A 19,052-nucleotide genomic window follows, 5' to 3' on the forward strand; every position below is an offset into this window, starting at 1 on the left:
AGGTCACATGGTGGTGGCCCCCTCTCCTGTCTGCACTCCAACCAGACATGCAGTGCACGGGCCCTTCAATGTGGGGGTCACATACATCGCAGGCAGAGCACAACTCTGTGCTACTTCCTGCTCTGTGGTCTCCTCCCCCTTTCCTGCTGCTGCAGAGCAGCAAGTTTGGATGTGGCTGAGAGACACGCAGCCTCTCATTCAGGCCAGCAATGGATGGATCTGCACAGCAGGGACTAGAGATCGGAGTGCAGCAGCTGGGAGCTTCTCTAGCTGGGACAGGTGACAGCAGGGCAGAGCGCTGTGTGGTAAGCTGGACAAATTACTTGCTGTCTGACTGCGGGCTAGTAAAAAAGGGCGCACAGGGTTAGTGGACAAAAAGGGCGCCGCCATAGACTGCAATGCAAAATATCGGCTATTCGGCGCCCGGCAGGAAAAAAGGCCGCCCGAGAAATAGCGGTTACAGGGATCGTGTTAACAAAAGTTTTCATTTACAAAATAAGGTTTATAACAAATATCGTTTACAAGTTCGTTTTGAGTTTGTGTTATACTTATTTTTTCGTTTTTAAATTTCGTTTATATCAGTTTTAACTTAATTTTTGGTTTTAAAATTTCGCTTACAAAAGTATAACAACTAAATTTTCGTTTACACTTCTTTGATCATTTAAAAATTTGTTTTCATATGTATAATGCTTAAATAGCGTTTTCACCTTATTGTATTAGAAATACATCGCTTTTGGTATTAACTTTGTTTTTACTCTTATAATGCGTTGATTATAGTTACTAAAATATCGCTTTTAATATTACTGTTATTTTAAGTTTTCTAATGCGTACATGATTGTAAGGCTATCTATTGTATTGTATATATTTATATATACTTTTCTCTATTTATAATATTAATGTATACATGATTTTAAGGCTATTTTAAGGCTATTTATTCTATTACAAATATATAAATTATTTGATTCAAGTTATTTGTAGAGAAGATAAATTATTTTATTCATGTTATTTGTAGAGAAGTATTTTAAGGATTAAATATATTATTGTTTATATGTGTTTAGAGTGTTTGTGCGGTGGGGATGGTTAGGTTTAGGCATTACCAGGGGGGTCTAGGGGTTAGGGATAGGTACAGGGAGGGTTAGGTATAGTTACAGTATAATATACGCAACCAGGGGGTGGTTAGGGTTAGGCACCACTAGGGGGGTGCTTAGGTTTAGGCACCACCAGGGGGGTCTTAGGGTTAGGCACCCCCAGGGGGTCTTAGGTTTAGGCACCACCAGGGGGGTGGTTAGGGTTAGGCACCACCAGGGGGGTCTTAGGGTTAGGCACCACCAGGGGGGTCTTAGGGTTAGGCACCCCCAGGGGGGTCTTAGGGTTAGGCACCCCCAGGGGGGTCTTAGGTTTAGGCACCACCAGGGGGGTCTTAGGGTTAGGCACCACCAGGGGGGTCTTAGGGTTAGGCACCACCAGGGGGGGTCTTAGGGTTAGGCACCACCAGGGGGGTCTTAGGGTTAGGCACCACCAGGGGGGTCTTAGGGTTAGGCACCACCAGGGGGGTCTTAGGGTTAGGCACCACCAGGGGGGTCTAGGGGTTAGGGATAGGTACAGGGAGGGCTCTGTGTGAGAGTAAGGTTAAGTATAGTTACATCATAATATATGTCATTTACAATTTATTAAATTATGTATATTTAAACAAAGAGGGGGTCTAGGGGTTAGGGATAGGGATAGGGAGAGATCTGTGTGAGCCTACAGTTAGGTATACTTACAGTAACATATCTGTAAAACCTACCATTGCATTGCTATGCTTAATACAAGTGTAAATATCGTTTTTGTTATAGACGCAATTTGACGTTTTTCAGAATTCGTTTGTTGTTATAGACGGTATTTTGCCAATTAATTTCTGTTTGTTTAACCTATTTAGCACTAAATTTTCGTTTACAACCTCTTAAACGAAAAATATGGTTTTGCATTACGCCCTTTTTTGATACACGCGTCTGACTGATCCTTATCTCTGCCTCTGCTTGTCCCCCTGACACCCTCCCCCTCTCAGTGACAGCGACAGCTCTGCCTGTCCCCCTGACCCCCTCCCCTCTCATTGACAGCGACAGCTCTGCCTGTCCCCCTGACCCCCTCCCCCTCTCAGTCACAGCGACAGCTCTGCCTGTCCCCCTGATCCCCTCCCCCTGTCAGTCACAGCGACAGCTCTGCCTGTCCCCCTGACCCCCTCCCCCTCTCAGTCACTGCGACAGCTCTGCCTGTCCCCCTGACCCCCTCCCACTCTCAGTCACAGCGACAGCTCTGCCTGTCCCCCTGACCCCCTCTCAGTCACAGCGACAGCTCTGCCTGTCCCCCTGACCCCCTCCCCCTCTCAGTCACAGCGACAGCTCTGCCTGTCCCTCTGACCCCCTCCCCCTCTCAGTCACAGCGACAGCTCTGCCTGTCCCCCTGACCCCCTCCCACTCTCAGTCACAGCGACAGCTCTGCCTGTCCCCCTGACCCTCTCTCCCCCTCCCCCTCTCAGTCACAGTGACAGCTCTGCCTGTCCCCCTCTCTCCCTTCCCCCTCTCAGTCACAGTGACAGCTCTGCCTGTCCCCCTTACCCCCTCCCCCTCTCAGTCACAGTGACAGCTCTGCCTGTCCCCCTTACCCCCTCCCCCTCTCAGTCACAGTGACAGCTCTGCCTGTCCCCCTCCCCTCTCTCCCTTCTCAGTCACAGTAACAGCTCTGCCTGTCCCCCTCCCCCTCTCTCCCTTCTCAGTCACAGTGACAGCTCTGCCTGTCCCCCTCCCCCTCTCTCCCTTCTCAGTCACAGTAACAGCTCTGCCTGTCCCCCTGACCCCCTCCCCCCCTTCTCAGTCACAGTGACACCTATTTAGCACTAAATTTTCGTTTACAACCTCTTAAACGAAAAATATGGTTTTGCATTACGCCCTTTTTTGATACACGCGTCTGACTGATCCTTATCTCTGCCTCTGCTTGTCCCCCTGACCCCCTCCCCCTCTCAGTGACAGCGACAGCTCTGCCTGTCCCCCTGACCCCCTCCCCTCTCATTGACAGCGACAGCTCTGCCTGTCCCCCTGACCCCCTCTCAGTCACAGCGACAGCTCTGCCTGTCCCCCTGATCCCCTCCCCCTGTCAGTCAGAGCGACAGCTCTGCCTGTCCCCCTGACCCCCTCCCCCTCTCAGTCACTGCGACAGCTCTGCCTGTCCCCCTGACCCCCTCCCACTCTCAGTCACAGTGACAGCTCTGCCTGTCCCCCTGACCCCCTCTCAGTCACAGCGACAGCTCTGCCTGTCCCCCTGACCCCCTCCCCCTCTCAGTCACAGCGACAGCTCTGCCTGTCCCCCTGACCCCCTCCCCCTCTCAGTCACAGCGACAGCTCTGCCTGTCCCCCTGACCCCCTCCCACTCTCAGTCACAGCGACAGCTCTGCCTGTCCCCCTGACCCTCTCTCCCCCTCCCCCTCTCAGTCACAGTGACAGCTCTGCCTGTCCCCCTTACCCCCTCCCCCTCTCAGTCACAGTGACAGCTCTGCCTGTCCCCCTTACCCCCTCCCCCTCTCAGTCACAGTGACAGCTCTGCCTGTCCCCCTTACCCCCTCCCCCTCTCAGTCACAGTGACAGCTCTGCCTGTCCCCCTCCCCTCTCTCCCTTCTCAGTCACAGTAACAGCTCTGCCTGTCCCCCTCCCCCTCTCTCCCTTCTCAGTCACAGTGACAGCTCTGCCTGTCCCCCTCCCCCTCTCTCCCTTCTCAGTCACAGTAACAGCTCTGCCTGTCCCCCTGACCCCCCCCCCCTTCTCAGTCACAGTGACAGCTCTGCCTGTCCCCCTTACCCCCTCCCCCTCTCAGTCACAGTGACAGCTCTGCCTGTCCCCCTTACCCCCTCCCCTTCTCAGTCACAGTGACAGCTCTGCCTGTCCCCCTTACCCCCTCCCCCTCTCAGTCACAGTGACAGCTCTGCCTGTCCCCCTCCCCCTCTCTCCCTTCTCAGTCACAGTAACAGCTCTGCCTGTCCCCCTGACCCCCTCCCCCCCTTCTCAGTCACAGTGACAGCATAATAGCTTGTTATGCATGTCCCACTCCCAGCTAAACCAGAGAGTTAAGCTCAACACACACCATACAATCTTGGTTGTACAGATTTACCAAATCTATGTAGTATAAGGGCCAACAGATTGAAAATACCTTAAATGATTGATTGGATAAGCTCTTATACTACATGAAAGTGGTAAGATTGAACAACCAAGATTGTATGGTGTGTGCTGAGCCTTAGACTGGAGCACTAGTGAGCCATCTCCCCCCAAGCTCTCTTCTACCTTTTTATCTTCCCTTCTTTCTAATGTCCCCCTTCTCTTTCCCACATCTATCTCCCTCCCCATTCACATGCCTCTCTCTCTCTTCCACACAGTCCCTGTTGCTTTTATTAAGGTGCCCATACATGGGCATATCGACCAAGAGACAGATCTCTCTCTGATCAGATAGAGATCTTCCGGCTGTCCATACACCACAGGCGATTCTCTATAGATTTCAGCATGAAATCTGTCAGGAATCAGCTTTGTGACCCTGTCTCTCCGATTCCCTCTCTCTCGCCCTTCCCCCGTAGCCCGCGCAGTATACTTTACCTGTTGGTGTCCGTCGCTGGCTTCAAACGAACGCCCCATGTGGTTGCCGGCATATACGTGGGCACGGGTGGGACGCGTGTATGAGGATGGAGCCCGAAGCCAATGGTAGACACAGACAGGTAATATATACTGCACAGGGCTGTGGGGGAGGGGGCACATTTTACATTGGGGGACAGCTCAGGGGGTTACTTCCCTCATCCTGATATTGCACGCCGTTACTACCGTGCACCTGATCAAGCATGCCAGCCCTACATCTTGCAGCAGGTCCAATCCATACATGCAACCAATTTCGGCCTAAAATTGGTCACATCGTCAATTGGGCTTGCTCTTAGCAGCACCGATTTGCCTTATGTATGGCCACCTCACTGTCTTCCAGCCCACCCTCTACTCTGTCCACTCTCCAATGTTTATTTATCTCTCTCCCACCCTCCTCGATCCTCCTTATCCTCATTTCCTCTGTGCCTCCCCACCCCTTTTAAAAAAAGAAATCAGCAACAGCTCACTCTAAATGTTGGAATATTATAATTTAAATTATTTAATTATTATCATTTATTTAAATTTTATAGCACTGGCATCTTCTGCAGCACATTACAGAGCACAGCCAGCAGTGGGCCCCTGTGCAAAATTGTAATTGTGGGCCCCCTATGACCTGCGGCGCGGCAAAATATGGGCGTGGCTACAACCTGCGGCGCGCGAAGCGCGCCGCGGCAAAAATTAGTGGACAGAACCTGCGGCGCGTAGCGCCGCGGCAAAAAAATGGGCGTGGCAATGACCGGATGAGGGCGGAGCTAACTGTAACTTAAAGCGAACCCGGGGTGAGGGTTTATTTCCTTTTAAACAATACTAGTTGCCTGGCGGCCCTGCTGATCTATTTGGCTGCAGTAATAAACTGAATTACACCAGCAACAAGCATGCAGCTAATCTTCTCAGTTCTGACAATATTGTCAGAAACCCCTGACCTGCTGCATGCTTGTTCAGGGTCTATGGTTGAAAGAATAAGAGGCAGAGGACCAGCACGGCAGCCAGGCAACTGGTATTGCTTAAAAGGAGAGAAATATGGCAGCCTCAATATTATTCTCACCTCAGGTTCCCTTGAAAAGTGCAACGCAAAGACAGTGGGCCCAAGTTTTGGTGACCCTTTCCCCAGAAAATTCACATAATTGTGCAGGTTTTCTCAAGAAAATACACATATATGCCCAGAAAATACGTGCAATCATGTCGGCAGATATGCCCAGAAAATACGTGCAATCATGTCGGCAGATATGCCCAGAAAATATGTGCAATCAAGTCGGCAGATATGCCCAGAAAATACGTGCAATCAAGTCGGCAGATATGCCCAGAAAATACGTGCAATCAAGTCGGCAGATATGCCCAGAAAATACGTGCAAACAAGTCGGCAGATATGCCCAGAAAATACGTGCAAACAAGTCGGCAGATATGCCCAGAAAATACGTGCAAACAAGTCGGCAGATATGCCCAGAAAATACATGCAATCAAGTCGGCAGATATGCCCAGAAAATACGTGCAAACAAGTCGGCAGATATGCCCAGAAAATACGTGCAATCATGTCGGCAGATATGCCCAGAAAATACATGCAATCATGTCGGCAGATTTGCGAAGAAAATACATGCAATCATGTGGCAGACCTGCCCAGAACATACACCTGCTAATATAAATAAAACAAAAACATTTACTCACCTGCAGCAGCAGACCTCCTGTCCCAGCCTCCATCCGGCGCGCAGCTCCCATGGGTGGTTGGGTGGATAGGTAGCCTAGTGGGTGGGTGAGTGAGTGGGTGGGTGGGTTGGTAGCCTGGTTGAGTGGGTGGGTTGGTAGCCTGGTGGGTGGGTGGGTAGGTAGCCTGGTGGGTGGGTGGGTAGGTAGCCGGGTGGGTAGGTAGCCTGGTGGGTGGGTGGGTAACTAGCCCGGTAGGTAGGTAGGTAGCCCGGTGGGTGGGTAGGTAGGTAGCCTGGTGGGTGCGTGGGTAGCCGGGTGGGTGGGTAGGTAGCCTGGTGGGTGGGCTGGTAACTAGCCCGGTAGGTAGCCGGGTGGGTGGTTAGGTAGGTAGCCGGGTGGGTGGTTAGGTAGGAAGCCTGGTGGGTGGGTAGCCGGGTGGGTGGGTAGGTAGGTAGCCGGGTGGGTGGTTAGGTAGGTAGCCGGGTGGGTAGGTAGGAAGCCTGGTGGGTGGGTAGGTAGCCGGGTGGGTAGGTAGGTAGCCGGGTGGGTAGGTAGGAAGCCTGGTGGGTGGGTAGGTAGCCTGGTGGGTGGGTAGGTAGGTAGCCTGGTGGGTGGGTAGGTAGCCTGGTGGGTAGGTAGGTAGCCGGGTGGGTAGGTAGGAAGCCTGGTGGGTGGGTAGGTAGCCTGGTGGGTGGGTAGGTAGGTAGCCTGGTGGGTGGGTAGGTAACCTGGTGGGTGGGTTGGTAACTAGCCCGGTAGGTAGCCGGGTGGGTGGTTAGGTAGGTAGCCAGGTGGGTGGTTAGGTAGGTAGCCGGGTGGGTGGTTAGGTAGGTAGCCGGGTAGCCGGGTGGGTGGGTAGGTAGCCTGGTGGGTGGGTTGGTAACTAGCCCGGTAGGTAGCCGGGTGGGTGGTTAGGTAGGTAGCCGGGTGGGTGGTTAGGTAGGTAGCCGGGTAGGTAGGTAGGTAGCCGGGTGGGTAGGTAGCCGGGTGGGTAGGTAGCCGGGTGGGTGGTTAGGTAGTTGAGTGGGTGGTTAGGTAGGAAGCCTGGTGGGTGGGTAGGTAGCCGGGTGGGTAGGTAGCCGGGTGGGTGGTTAGGTAGTTGGGTGGGTGGTTAGGTAGGAAGCCTGGTGGGTGGGTAGGTAGCCGGGTGGGTAGGTAGGTAGGAAGCCTGGTGGGTGGTTAGGTAGTCGGGTGGGTAGGTAGGTAGCCGGGTGGGTAGGTAGCCGGGTGGGTAGCTATCCGGGTGGGGGGCCCGACTCCTATCCTCCCTCCCTCCCTTCCTTCCTCACCTCGGGGGGCCCCCTCCCGATATGCGCGGCGGGAGAGTGAGCGGCAAATGCAGGAAGTCTTCAGGGCTCTCCAGGCATCCGCTAGAGGCCCAGCCGCTGAGTCTCCAATATGTCTCCAACTGGAGACATATTGGAGACCAAGCGGCTGGGCCTCTAGCGGATGCCTGGAGAGCCCTTCCTGCATTTGCCGCTCGCTCGCTCTCCCGCCGCGCATATCGGGAGGGGGCCCCCGAGGTGAGGGAGGGAGGGAGGATAGGAGTCGGGGGGCCCCCGGGAATAAAATAATAAAAAAAAAAAAAAATATTAAAAAAAAAAAAAAAAGTACTTAATGCCATGGGCCCCTGAAGAAAACGGAACTTCAGGGGCCCTCGTGCGGCGGCACGGCCTGCACGGCCGTATGTCCGCCCCTGATAGTCATGTCACTGACTGTCCTCAGAGGAGCTCCCAATCTTATCCTACCATAGCCATAGTCTAATGTCCTGCCATATTATTATTATTATTATTATGTATTTATATAGCACTGACATCTTCTGCAGCATTTTACAGAGTACATAGTCATGTGTCTAATCCTACCATAGTCCTAGTCTAATATCCTACTATTCTATTTGTATGTATGCATATAGCTCAGCCATCTTCTGTAGGCTGCAGCAATCTAATCTGTACTATATTATATATTTATATAGCACTGGCATCTTCTGCAGCAGTTTACAGAGTACATAGTCATGTTACATAGTTACATAGTTATTTTGGTTGAAAAAAGTCATACGTTCATCGAGTTCAACCAGTATAAAGTACAACACCAGCCTGCTCCCTCACATATCCCTGTTGATCCAGAGGAAGGCGAAAAAACCCTTACAAGGCATGGTCCAATTAGCCCCAAAAGGGAAAAATTCCTTCCCGACTCCAGATGGCAATCAGATAAAATCCCTGGATCAACATCATTAGGCATTACCTAGTAATTGTAGCCATGGATGTCTTTCAACGCAAGGAAAGCATCTAAGCCCCCTTTAAATGCAGGTATAGAGTTTGCCATAGCGACTTCCTGTGGCAATGCATTCCACATCTTAATCACTCTTACTGTAAATAACCCTTTCCTAAATAAATGGCTAAAACGTTTTTCCTGCATGCGCAGATCATGTCCTCTAGTCCTTAGAGAAGGCCTAGGGACAAAAAGCTCACCCGCCAAGCTATTATATTGCCCTCTGATGTATTTATACATGTTAATTAGATCCCCTCTAAGGCGTCTTTTCTCTAGACTAAATAAACCCAGTTTATCTAACCTTTCTTGATAAGTGAGACCTTCCATCCCACGTATCAATTTTGTTGCTTGTCTCTGCACCTGCTCTAAAACTGCAATATCTTTTTTGTAATGTGGTGCCCAGAAATGAATTCCATATTCCAGATGTGGCCTTACTAGAGAGTTAACTCTGACTGTCCTCAGAGGAGCTCACAAATCTAATCCTACTAGAGTCAGTCTAATGCCCTACCATATTATTGTTATGTATTTATATACACTCACCTAAAGGATTATTAGAAACATCATACCAATACGGGGTTTGACCCCCTTTCGCCTTCAGAACTGCCTTAACTCTACGTGGCATTGATTCAACAAGGTGCTGAAAGCATTCTTTAGAAATGTTGGCCCATATTGATAGGATAGCATCTTGCAGTTGATGGAGATTTGTGAGATGCACATCCTGGGCACAAAGCTCCCATTCCATCACATGCCAAAGATTCTCTATTGGGTTGAGATCTGGTGACTGTGGGGGCCATTTTAGTACAGTGAACTCATTGTTAATTTGTCATGTTCAAGAAATCAATTTGAAATGATTTGAGCTTTTTGACATGGTGCATTATCCTGCTGGAAGTAGCCATCAGAGGATGGGTACATGGTGATCATGAAGGGATGGACATGGTTAGAAACAATGCTCAGGTAGCCCGTGGCATTTAAACTATGCCCATTGGCACTAAGGGGCCTAAAGTGTGCCAAGAAAACATCCCCCACACAATTACATCACCACCACCAGCCTGCACAGTGGTAACAACGCATGATGGATCCATGTTCTCATTCTGTTTACGCCAAATTCTGACTCTATCAAGACTCATCAGACCAGGCAACATTTTCCCAGTCTTTAACTGTCCAATTTTGGTGAGCTTGTGCAAATTGTAGCCTCTTTTTCGTATTGGTAGTGGAGATGTGTGGTACCCGGTGGGGTCTTCTGCTCTTGTAGCCCATCCGCCTCAAGGTTGTGCGTGTTGTGGCTTCACAAATTCTTTGCTGCATACCTCGGTTGTAACGAGTGGTTATTTCAGTCAATGTTGCTCTTCTATCAGCTTGAATCAGTCATCGACATGTTTTTCCCTTTTCACACCATTCTTTGTAAACCCTGGAAATGGTTGTGTGTGAAAATCCCAGTAACTGAGCAGACTGTGAAATACTCAGACCGGCCCATCTGGCACCAACAACCATGCCACACTCAAAAGTGCTTAACCAGCCTGGCGTTCTATTAATAAAAAAAAAACTATTGCATGCAGCCAACTGAAAGTTGGCTGCATGAAAGCCCACTAGAGGGCCTCCGGCGTTCAGAAGTAACAAGAAAGGCCGCGATGAGCGGCCCTTCTTGTTTTGCTTTCCTCGTCGCCATGGCGACGAGTGGAGTGATGTCATGGACGTCAGCCGATGTCCTGACGTCAGCCGCCTCTGATCCAGCCCTTAGCGCTGGCCGGAACTGTTTGGTCCGGCTGCGCTGGGCTCGGGCGGCTGGGGGACCCTCTTTTGCCGCTGCACGCGGCGCATAGCCGCGCTGCGGCGGCGATAAGGTAGCACACACGGCTGGCAAAGTGCCGGCTGCGTGTGCGCCTTTTAATTTGATGAAAGTCGGCCCAGCAGGGCCTGAGCGGCAGCCTCCGGCAGTAATGAACGAGCTGAGCTCGTCCGTACCGCCAGGCAGGTTAAAGAGACTCTGAAGCGAGTGAGCTAGGAGTTGATTGGTGTAAAGCACCTTACATAGTGCTAAAACGCCGCTATCCTGTGGCAAAACGAGGGGTCTTTAGCCCCCAAATCCCCTCTTCTAGGTCCGGGGAGCACTTCCTGCTTGAGGCAGAGCTAATGCCAGTAGTTCTGCCTCTCAGCGCGTCAATCCCAGCTGATCGCCGTCTCTCCCCGCCCCTCTCATTTTTCCTTCACAGAGAGGGGCGGGGTAGAGGCGGAGATCTGTGCAGTGATTGATGCGCATGGCGGCAGAGCTACAGCTCATAGCTCTGCCTCCAGGAAGAGCAAAATCCACGACCAAGAAAGTCGTGGATTTTGCATGGGGGATTTGGGTGTGAAGACCCCTCGTTTTGCCGCGGGATAGCAGCGTTTTGGCATTACGTAAGGTGCTTTACACGAATCAACTCCTAGCTCACTCACTTCAGAGTCTCTTTAAATCACCATTCTTCCCCATTCTGACATTCAGTTTGGAGTTCAGGAGATGGTCTTTACCAGGACCCCCCTTAAATACATTGAAGCAGCTGCCATTTGATTGGTTGATTAGATAATTGCATTAATGAGAAATTGAACAGGTGTTCCTAATAATCCTTTAGGTGAGTGCAGCTCTGACATCTTCTGCAGCACTTTACAGAGTACATAGCCATGTCACTGACTGTCCTCATGTCAGAATAGCTGCACCCTACCAATAAAAACTATTCAGGGGTACTCGAGATGTGTCCCATTACCACTACTGCAAAATCTGCCTGACTGCCTCCACTATTTATATCGGGCATATCTGGTTATAGATGGTATTTACTTATACTTAAATATGGGCAGCCAAATGATCCGTTCCGTTGTGGTGGTTTTTGGGTGTGATGTAGGTTTGGGTAGAGCTATAAGAATATCTATTATCAGCCACTGGTTTTTATCAGAGGCGATTTGGAAGCAAAAATTACTTCGTTTCACACTTTACATTTCTGTAACTGTGACTGTAGCATCAGGGGCATAGCAATAGGGGTTGCAGAGGTTACGACCGCATCGGGGCCCTTGGGCCAGAGGGTTTCATCAACTGCAGTATCAGCTTTCTATTGGTCCTGTGCTGGTAATAATCACTTCTATAGATACTTTGAATAGTAGTAATTATTAACAAACTGTTCCCCATCCCCTTCTTGTACCTCTGACACTGTGGTTGCCATTGGCAGGTTTTGGTGCGTCGCATCAATTGTTATGTATAGAGTGCTTGGGGGGGCCCCATTGTAAAACTTGCATCGGGGCCCGCAGCTCCTTAGCTACGCCACTGTATGTAGGTGCCTGCAGTATAGATTAGACAGGTAGATGCCCTGCAGTACAGGTTAGATAGGTAGGTTCCTTGAGTAAGGTTAGATTGGCAAGTAGACATGCGGTCACGTCATCACAAGGGGCGCTGTTACCAATACGTCACATACTGGGAGAGGAGGAGATGGAAGCTGCGTTGATCAGCAGAAGAAATGTGAGTTTTAGCAACTATGCCTGCTCTCCCCACCGCAGCAGAGGGTGCGGGGCCTCTTCAGGCGCGGCGCCTGGGGCGATTGCCCCACTTGCCACCCCCAAAGGCAGGCTCTGGCTAGAGGTGGCCCCAAGTATTAGATAGCTAAATGTGCCCCCAGTTGAAGGGAGATCTTGTCAGTGGAATGCTGAATCGCGTGAGTAACCTCTCATTTACATTCTACTCGGGACTCTGCATAGAGAACGGGAGGAGGAGGCACTCGGGGAGGGTAGTGAGCCGCCTTTCCATCATCAGGTGCCTACAGTGCCTTATGGTAAATCCAGCCATGGGTATGGGCCTCTGAGCCCTTTCCACTAATCCCACCCTGCCTCTTTCTCTACTCTTTTTAGAAAAAAGCCATGGTCATGTCACTGAGCTGTGAGCGTCTGCCCCACAGTGCTGCTGCTACTTCAGGGGGTTTCTCCATAGTCTTCACTGGGTCAAGCAAATGCTGGGAGGCTGTGCCTACAACATCCTGGTTGGGTTCATAGCATTGTGATCATTTAGCAGCCTCTTGTGGGGAGGTTGGAGACTGTAATGTTACAGAAATGAGGAATTTTAGTGGCAAGGCTGTACAATTAAAACAACTTTTTTACCTGGAGTCGTGCTTCAGAGCAAGCATTATGCATTTGTCACTCTAATATAGATGGGTTCTGGGGTTGGGATAAGCAGTATTGACTAAAAACGTAACGACATTTAACGTTAATATTTATTTGTTATTATTGCTCGTTTATTTTTGCAACAGTAATTTTCGTTAATAAAGCTTGACAACAATGGTTCTCGTTAGCAAATTTCGCTAATACCTGGCGCCAAATTCGTTAATAAGTCGGGCCCTTTTTTCACGACACCCTTTTTTCGTGCACACCTAATATTACTTTCTCATTGTGTCTCACTTTTCTCTGTCCCACTAAACACAAATTATATCATTACAGGAGAGGCTTTGAAGTGTCACGTTACAAAATGTAACCCTACGTGCACCAGCTATAAAGAAGTCTGTCCTGAAGGCTCTTTTTGCTTCTCCGCATACGGTAGGTGACTCCATGTTTCCTATGGTTTCAGGCTGCTGTTCTCTGCACTGAAACATAGAGATGGCCTAAACGGTTTACCTGGCGGGTAATTCGTGCGGATATTAGCTATCCGCATCCGCGGCGGGAGCGGACACATGCTGCAGTTCGATCCGCCTCCTATATTCATCATTGGGCTAAACTTTGACCCTCTACATCACAGTCAGCAGACACATGGCAGCCAATCAGGCATCCCTCCTGGACCCCCGCCTCCCCCCCCGCTATAAAAATGCAGCAGCGTCGGCCATGTTCTCACTCTGCTGATCTTGCTATAGTGAGAGGAAGGGACAGAGCTTGCTGGAGCTAGGTAAAGCATTAGTTACGCTGTTGTTAGCTTGCTCCTCGCTCAATCTTGTTGCTGAAAGCACCCCACAAAAAGCTCTTCTGAGAGCTAATATTCTGATTTTTGGGATTTGTAGTACCACACTGTATTACCATTGCATATCTTTTCACTGCATTTGTGATGTAACTTACTAAACCATAGCTGTCTTTGTGGGTGACACTACATACATAGAGCCCACAGACACCAGCCCACCAGATACAGATACCAGTGCATACCTTTGCTCTGTACCTGTGTGACAGCACACTCTATTATACCAGTGCATACCTTTCTGCTGTAGCCGTGTGACAGCACACTCTATTATACCAGTGCATACCTTTCTGCTGTAGCTGTGTGACAGCACACTCTATTATACCAGTGCATACCTTTCTGCTGTAGCTGTGTGCAGGCCCGGATTTCTGCAAAGGCCACAAAGGCCACGGCCTAGGGCGATAAAATCAGATAAGATCAGAAGGGCGGCAGGACTTGGAGAGAGAAGAGGTCATATGTCAAAGTAAATCATCTCCTCTGTTCCCGCAGCGCAGCCATCCAGCGCCCTGCTCTGCACTAATAGCTGAATTCCAGAGTTCCCCAATCCCTGCACCTCTCACTTCCTGATGTGTTATAACAATCAGGATCAATCATAACTGTCACCTGGTGATCCAATTATGATCGACATACAGTACAAGTGGATGTGAGAAATACCAGGGATTTACATTACAAAGCAGATAAAACTAAGTTCCGCTGAGTTCTAATGCAGGCATTCACAAACATTTCTGCTAGTTTCTTTGCATTCTTTTTTACAGCTGTGACACTGACCCCAGCAGTTGTAAATTACACTTTCTTATCTAGCCATAATTTATTGCTTTTTTTTCTTCCTAGCCAGTGATCTCGTCTCTGCTTAAGTTAACTCTTTCCTGACTCATTTTCTGTCCGTCAGCTCCGACCATCTATGAGAACTGCTGCAGCCTGGAATAAAAATGCTGTATGCTTCCCTTTCATTGCTAAACTGTCACTGTCACCTGAGCTGTTACTACCTCTATGCTAGTGTGTGTGGTTTGGCATCCTTCTGCTTTCCTGTAGCTTTAGAACATTCTACCATCTTAGCCATCAGCAAAAGCAGAGAGTTTTGAATCAGGATGATAACATTTATTGGCTTAAAAGTAAAAGAGTAATCTTTCTGCTAATAAGCCTTCTTCATACTTTGTCCCCGTATACTGCCAATATGTTATTATCATGTACATTCAGCATTCAAAAGAGATACGTAGATTTTTCAGCAAATATAAATAAATGTCATGCAGATGCTTTAAAGTGGAGCTGAACTCTTGCACAGGACAGAAGGAAAACAGAGAAATGCACCCTGTGTGTATTTAGAGAGCCTTTCGAATTCTTTCACATCTGTGTCTAATCACAAATTTGATATCTTCCCTGTGTCACCTGACTGCCACAGCATATAAGCTTATTTTAAAGCACAAGATGTTAATATATTTGCTTCCATGAAAGTAGGAATTAGACACACTGGCTATTTATTGCAGGAATTGTATCAGCTGTGACAAAAATGTTTTTATGTAAAGGTTATGTTGTTGCGTATCTTTTAGAGCAGAGAGGAAGTTCTGAGTTCAGGTCCACACTAATTACAACCAAACATCCAAAGTGGGTCTTGACAGGATGTTTGCTACTTACCTGTTCTCTTTTGGATGGGCTTCTCTCCATTGCTCTGCCCTGCCACCTGTTTGTGGCTCCGACTGCAGCCAGTCGCACAGAGGACAAAGAAGCAGCGCATGCTCTGGCCACTCGCGCTCCCTGTCACCTGTTTGTGGCTCTGACTGCAGCCAGTCGCACAGAGGATAAAGAAGCAGCGCATGCTCTGGTCACTTGCGCTCCCTGTAATTTCCTGCTCCTGCCCAGATGTGCACAGCAACCGAGGACAGTATAGTGTTATGCATTCTTGACAAGTACCGATCATACATCACCGTAATTTCTCAAGTATGCATGCCCAGAACACTATCGGCTGCTGTGCACATTCGGGCAGGAGCTCAAATTTCCATCGTGAGAGGACAGAGCATCCACTGATTCTTTGTTCAATGAGGGGCACAGCAGCACAACTGAAATGGGCCCATTCAAACCAGTGATCGCTAGTCAGATAGTTAGCCAGAATGTTTTTTGGTGGTGGTGGTGGTGGCGGGGGGGGGGGGGGGGGAGCTTGGTGACAGCAGGCCTAGGGCACTGGTAAGTACAAATCCGGCCCTGGCTGTGTGACAGCACACTCTATTATACCAGTGCATACCTTTGCTTTGTACCTGTGTGACAGCACACTTGGTTATTCCAGTGCATACCTTAAAGTACACAGCCCAGTGATACACACACACACACACACACACACACACACACACTCACACACACACACACACACACACACACACACACACACTCCTGCTGTGTATTTGACACTGATTGTGTGCCTCTTTGTGATTACACACACTGTCTACCACTATTAAATACTGTTAGTAGTACTGCATAACCCCAGATATGGGAAAAATAGCAGGCAGAGGCAGGCCACCCCGCAGGTATTTTCGAGGTCGTGCTGGTGTGATTTCGTGCGGTCCTTGACCAAAGTACAGTGTTCAGAAGGCACGTACCTGCCTCAACCCTCAAAATTCTGAGGACGTGGTTGAGTGGCTTAAACAGCGCACCACATCTTTTACAGCTTCCACTCAGAACCTCTGTGATGCACCGTCTTCCTCCTGCTCAGCTTCTGGTTTCACACAAAAAATTAACACTACTACCACTAGAAACCCAGCTGCTCCACTTGTTATGTCAGAGGAATTATTCACACATGGTGCATTTAGTGATACACTTGGGGTCATCCAGCCAACACGCCCTTCAAGGCCTGCTGTTGCCACCACCTGAATGGAAACATACCAAAGCTCACCAGTGTGGCATTTTTTTTGTTTGTGTGCCTCTGATACCAGCAATGCCATCTGCAACCTCTGCCAAAAGAAACTGAGTTGTGGGAAGCCCAACACCCAACTAGGGACAACTGCTTTGCGAAGGCACCTGATTGCAAAACACAAACACCAATGGAATGCACACATTAATAAAAGCAGCACACAAATATAAAAAACTGTTCGTAGCAACTAGCAAGGTTATTTTGTGGGCGATGGGCAAAAAACAATGCCCGTTGTTGCCAACACTGAAAGAAAGATGAGCTTATCACACAGCCAGGGTTGCTCATTCGGATTTCGGATATCTGGGTAACCTGGATATCTGAACTTTTTAGGCCCTATCCGACCAGATTCAGATAGTTGGGCCCAAATCTGGATAGCTGTATGCGGATATTTGGGCGCATACCGGATATCCGCGGATATCCGGATCTGGGTACTGCTACCATGCAGATGACGTCCATGATGTCATTGAGCCAATCAGAGGGCTCCCAGCCTAAGCCCAAGCAACCAGTCACAGAGGGGAACCTTGGCCAGTCCCTCCAGTATATAAAGAGGCGGCCATGATGAGAATCTCGTCCTTGCTGTGACTGCCACTGAGAGACAACTCCAGTGTGTTTGGCTAAATCAAGTGCATTACACTGTGTTAAACCCAGCGTTTTTACACCTTACCACCTGTACTATAACTTTTATTGTTGTTTAGCTAGTAGTAGTGTGTTGTATTGTGATTGTAGTTAGTGTGTGTGTCTGTGAGCTGTGTCAGTCTCTGCTGTCTGTGAGCTGTGACAGTCTCTGCTGCAGCCTGCAGCAGCTCTGCTAGTTAGGTGTCTGTGCCGCGTACGTACAAAAAGGGCGCACGGACAAAAAGGGCGTGGGGTGTAAACGCTAATTAATAATTAATCATTAATAGCGTTTATAGAAATAGTGTGCTATATTTTGTTTACAAATAATGTTTAACACAATTATAAATCATTAAATAATGTTTATGAAATCGGCAATTGTGAAAACGTTAATCTTCCCTGTTTCAAAAGTGAAACTTATAATTCCGTTTATTAAAAAAAACGATAATATATGTTTAATTGTTATAATTATACAGTATATTATTGTGAATAACCTTCATTTATGGTTTGTTCTTATAATAAAATCTGAAAATATTCTTTATAATGATGATATAAATATAACTACGTTCGTAATAAGTGTTATAAAACATTAGTAAGTATTACTAAAATTTTACTAAAACTATACCTAAGCCTAGTCTCACACAGAACCCTCCCTGTACCTATCCCTAACCCCCAGACCCCCTGGTGGTGCCTAACCCTAACCACCCCCCTTGTGGTTTATATTGTACTGTAACTATACTTAACCCTACTCTCACACAGAACCCTCCCTATACCTATCCCTAACCCCTAGACCCCCCCTGGTGGTGCCTAAACCTAAGACCCCCCTGGTGGTGCCTAAACCTAAGACCCCCCTGGTGGTGCCTAAACCTAAGACTCCCCTGGTGGTGCCTAAACCTAAGACCCCCCTGGTGGTGCCTAAACCTAAGACCCCCCTGGTGGTGCCTAAACCTAAGACCCCCCTCTTGGTGCCTAAACCTAAGACCCCCCTTACTGATCGCTTTATTATGTGGATAATAATGTTTTACTAATTGTGGCTGCAAAAAATATATTGCAATTTATGTTACGTACTGATCGCTTTATTTTGTGAATAATAATGTTTTACAAACAGTAAGGGATAAAACTTTAAATAATGTTTTAATTAGTTAAATAAGATAAATATGTTTAGTATTTTTATAAACGTTATTCGGCACGGGTGCATTTTATAAACGTAAATCACCACAAGCAAAGTTATAAATCATTAAAAATCTCCGGGCGCCGTTTGTAAACGTTATTTATCTCCGGCGCCGTTTTTTCCTGCTCGGCGCCCATTAAACGTTATTTATTATGAGAGTGAATGGCGGCACCCTTTTTGTCCACTAGCTGCCTGCACCCTTTTTTCCCGCTTCCGTCTGTGCCTGTGTGTGCTGTCAGGGCCGGCCTTTGCCCTGTGCGACCAGAACAATCGCTCAGGGTGCCGGAACACCAGCTTCCATGGGGCGCTCCTCAGTGGCGTTCCTACAATAGGGTGCAGGGGGGAGTGGCACACGCGGGTGAAAGACAGCCAGGGAGGTGTCGCCACGACCCCCCCATAGATGCAGGAGGGGAAGAGCAGCGCTAGAAGGAGGGGTGACAGCAGGAATAGCGGCGGGAGGGGGGACATATCCCCCCCTCCCTCACCTGGGTCCCTCCTTCTGTCTCTCTTCCCCCCAAAATGCGGGCAGCAAACAGGCAGGTGCACGGAAAATACTTACGTCACTTCCGTGTATCAGCCGCTGGAACGCAGAGTCACCGTCACTTGACTCTTCTGCGCCTCCAATCATTGGAGGCGCAGAAGAGGCACGTGACGGCGACGCAGCGTTCCAGGCTGATACGCGAAAGTGAAGTGAGTATTCTCCATGCCCGCCTGCTCGCCCTGCCTGTTTTCTGCCCGCTGTCCGCATTTTGGGGGGGAAGAGAGGCAAAAGGCGGGGACCCAGGTGAGGGAGGGGAGGGATATGCTCCCCCTCCCCGCCGCTATTCCTGCTGTCACTCCTCCTTCTAGCTATACTAG

The 19,052-nt window shown here is 49.0% G+C and overlaps 1 long non-coding RNA gene across 1 annotated transcript in view; it reads left to right on the forward strand.

The window, feature by feature from the left end:
- Positions 1-221: 221 nt before the first annotated feature.
- LOC137531657 (uncharacterized) overlaps positions 222-19,052 on the forward strand; it is a 66,320-nt gene continuing 47,489 nt past the window's right edge. The window contains exons 1-2 of the long non-coding RNA XR_011023702.1: positions 222-305; positions 13,011-13,106. This is a non-coding gene — a long non-coding RNA (uncharacterized lncRNA). The remainder of the gene's footprint in view (positions 306-13,010; positions 13,107-19,052) is intronic.

This window comes from Hyperolius riggenbachi, chromosome 9 (assembly GCF_040937935.1).
Source record: "Hyperolius riggenbachi isolate aHypRig1 chromosome 9, aHypRig1.pri, whole genome shotgun sequence".
Classification (NCBI taxonomy): Eukaryota; Metazoa; Chordata; class Amphibia; order Anura; family Hyperoliidae; genus Hyperolius; species Hyperolius riggenbachi.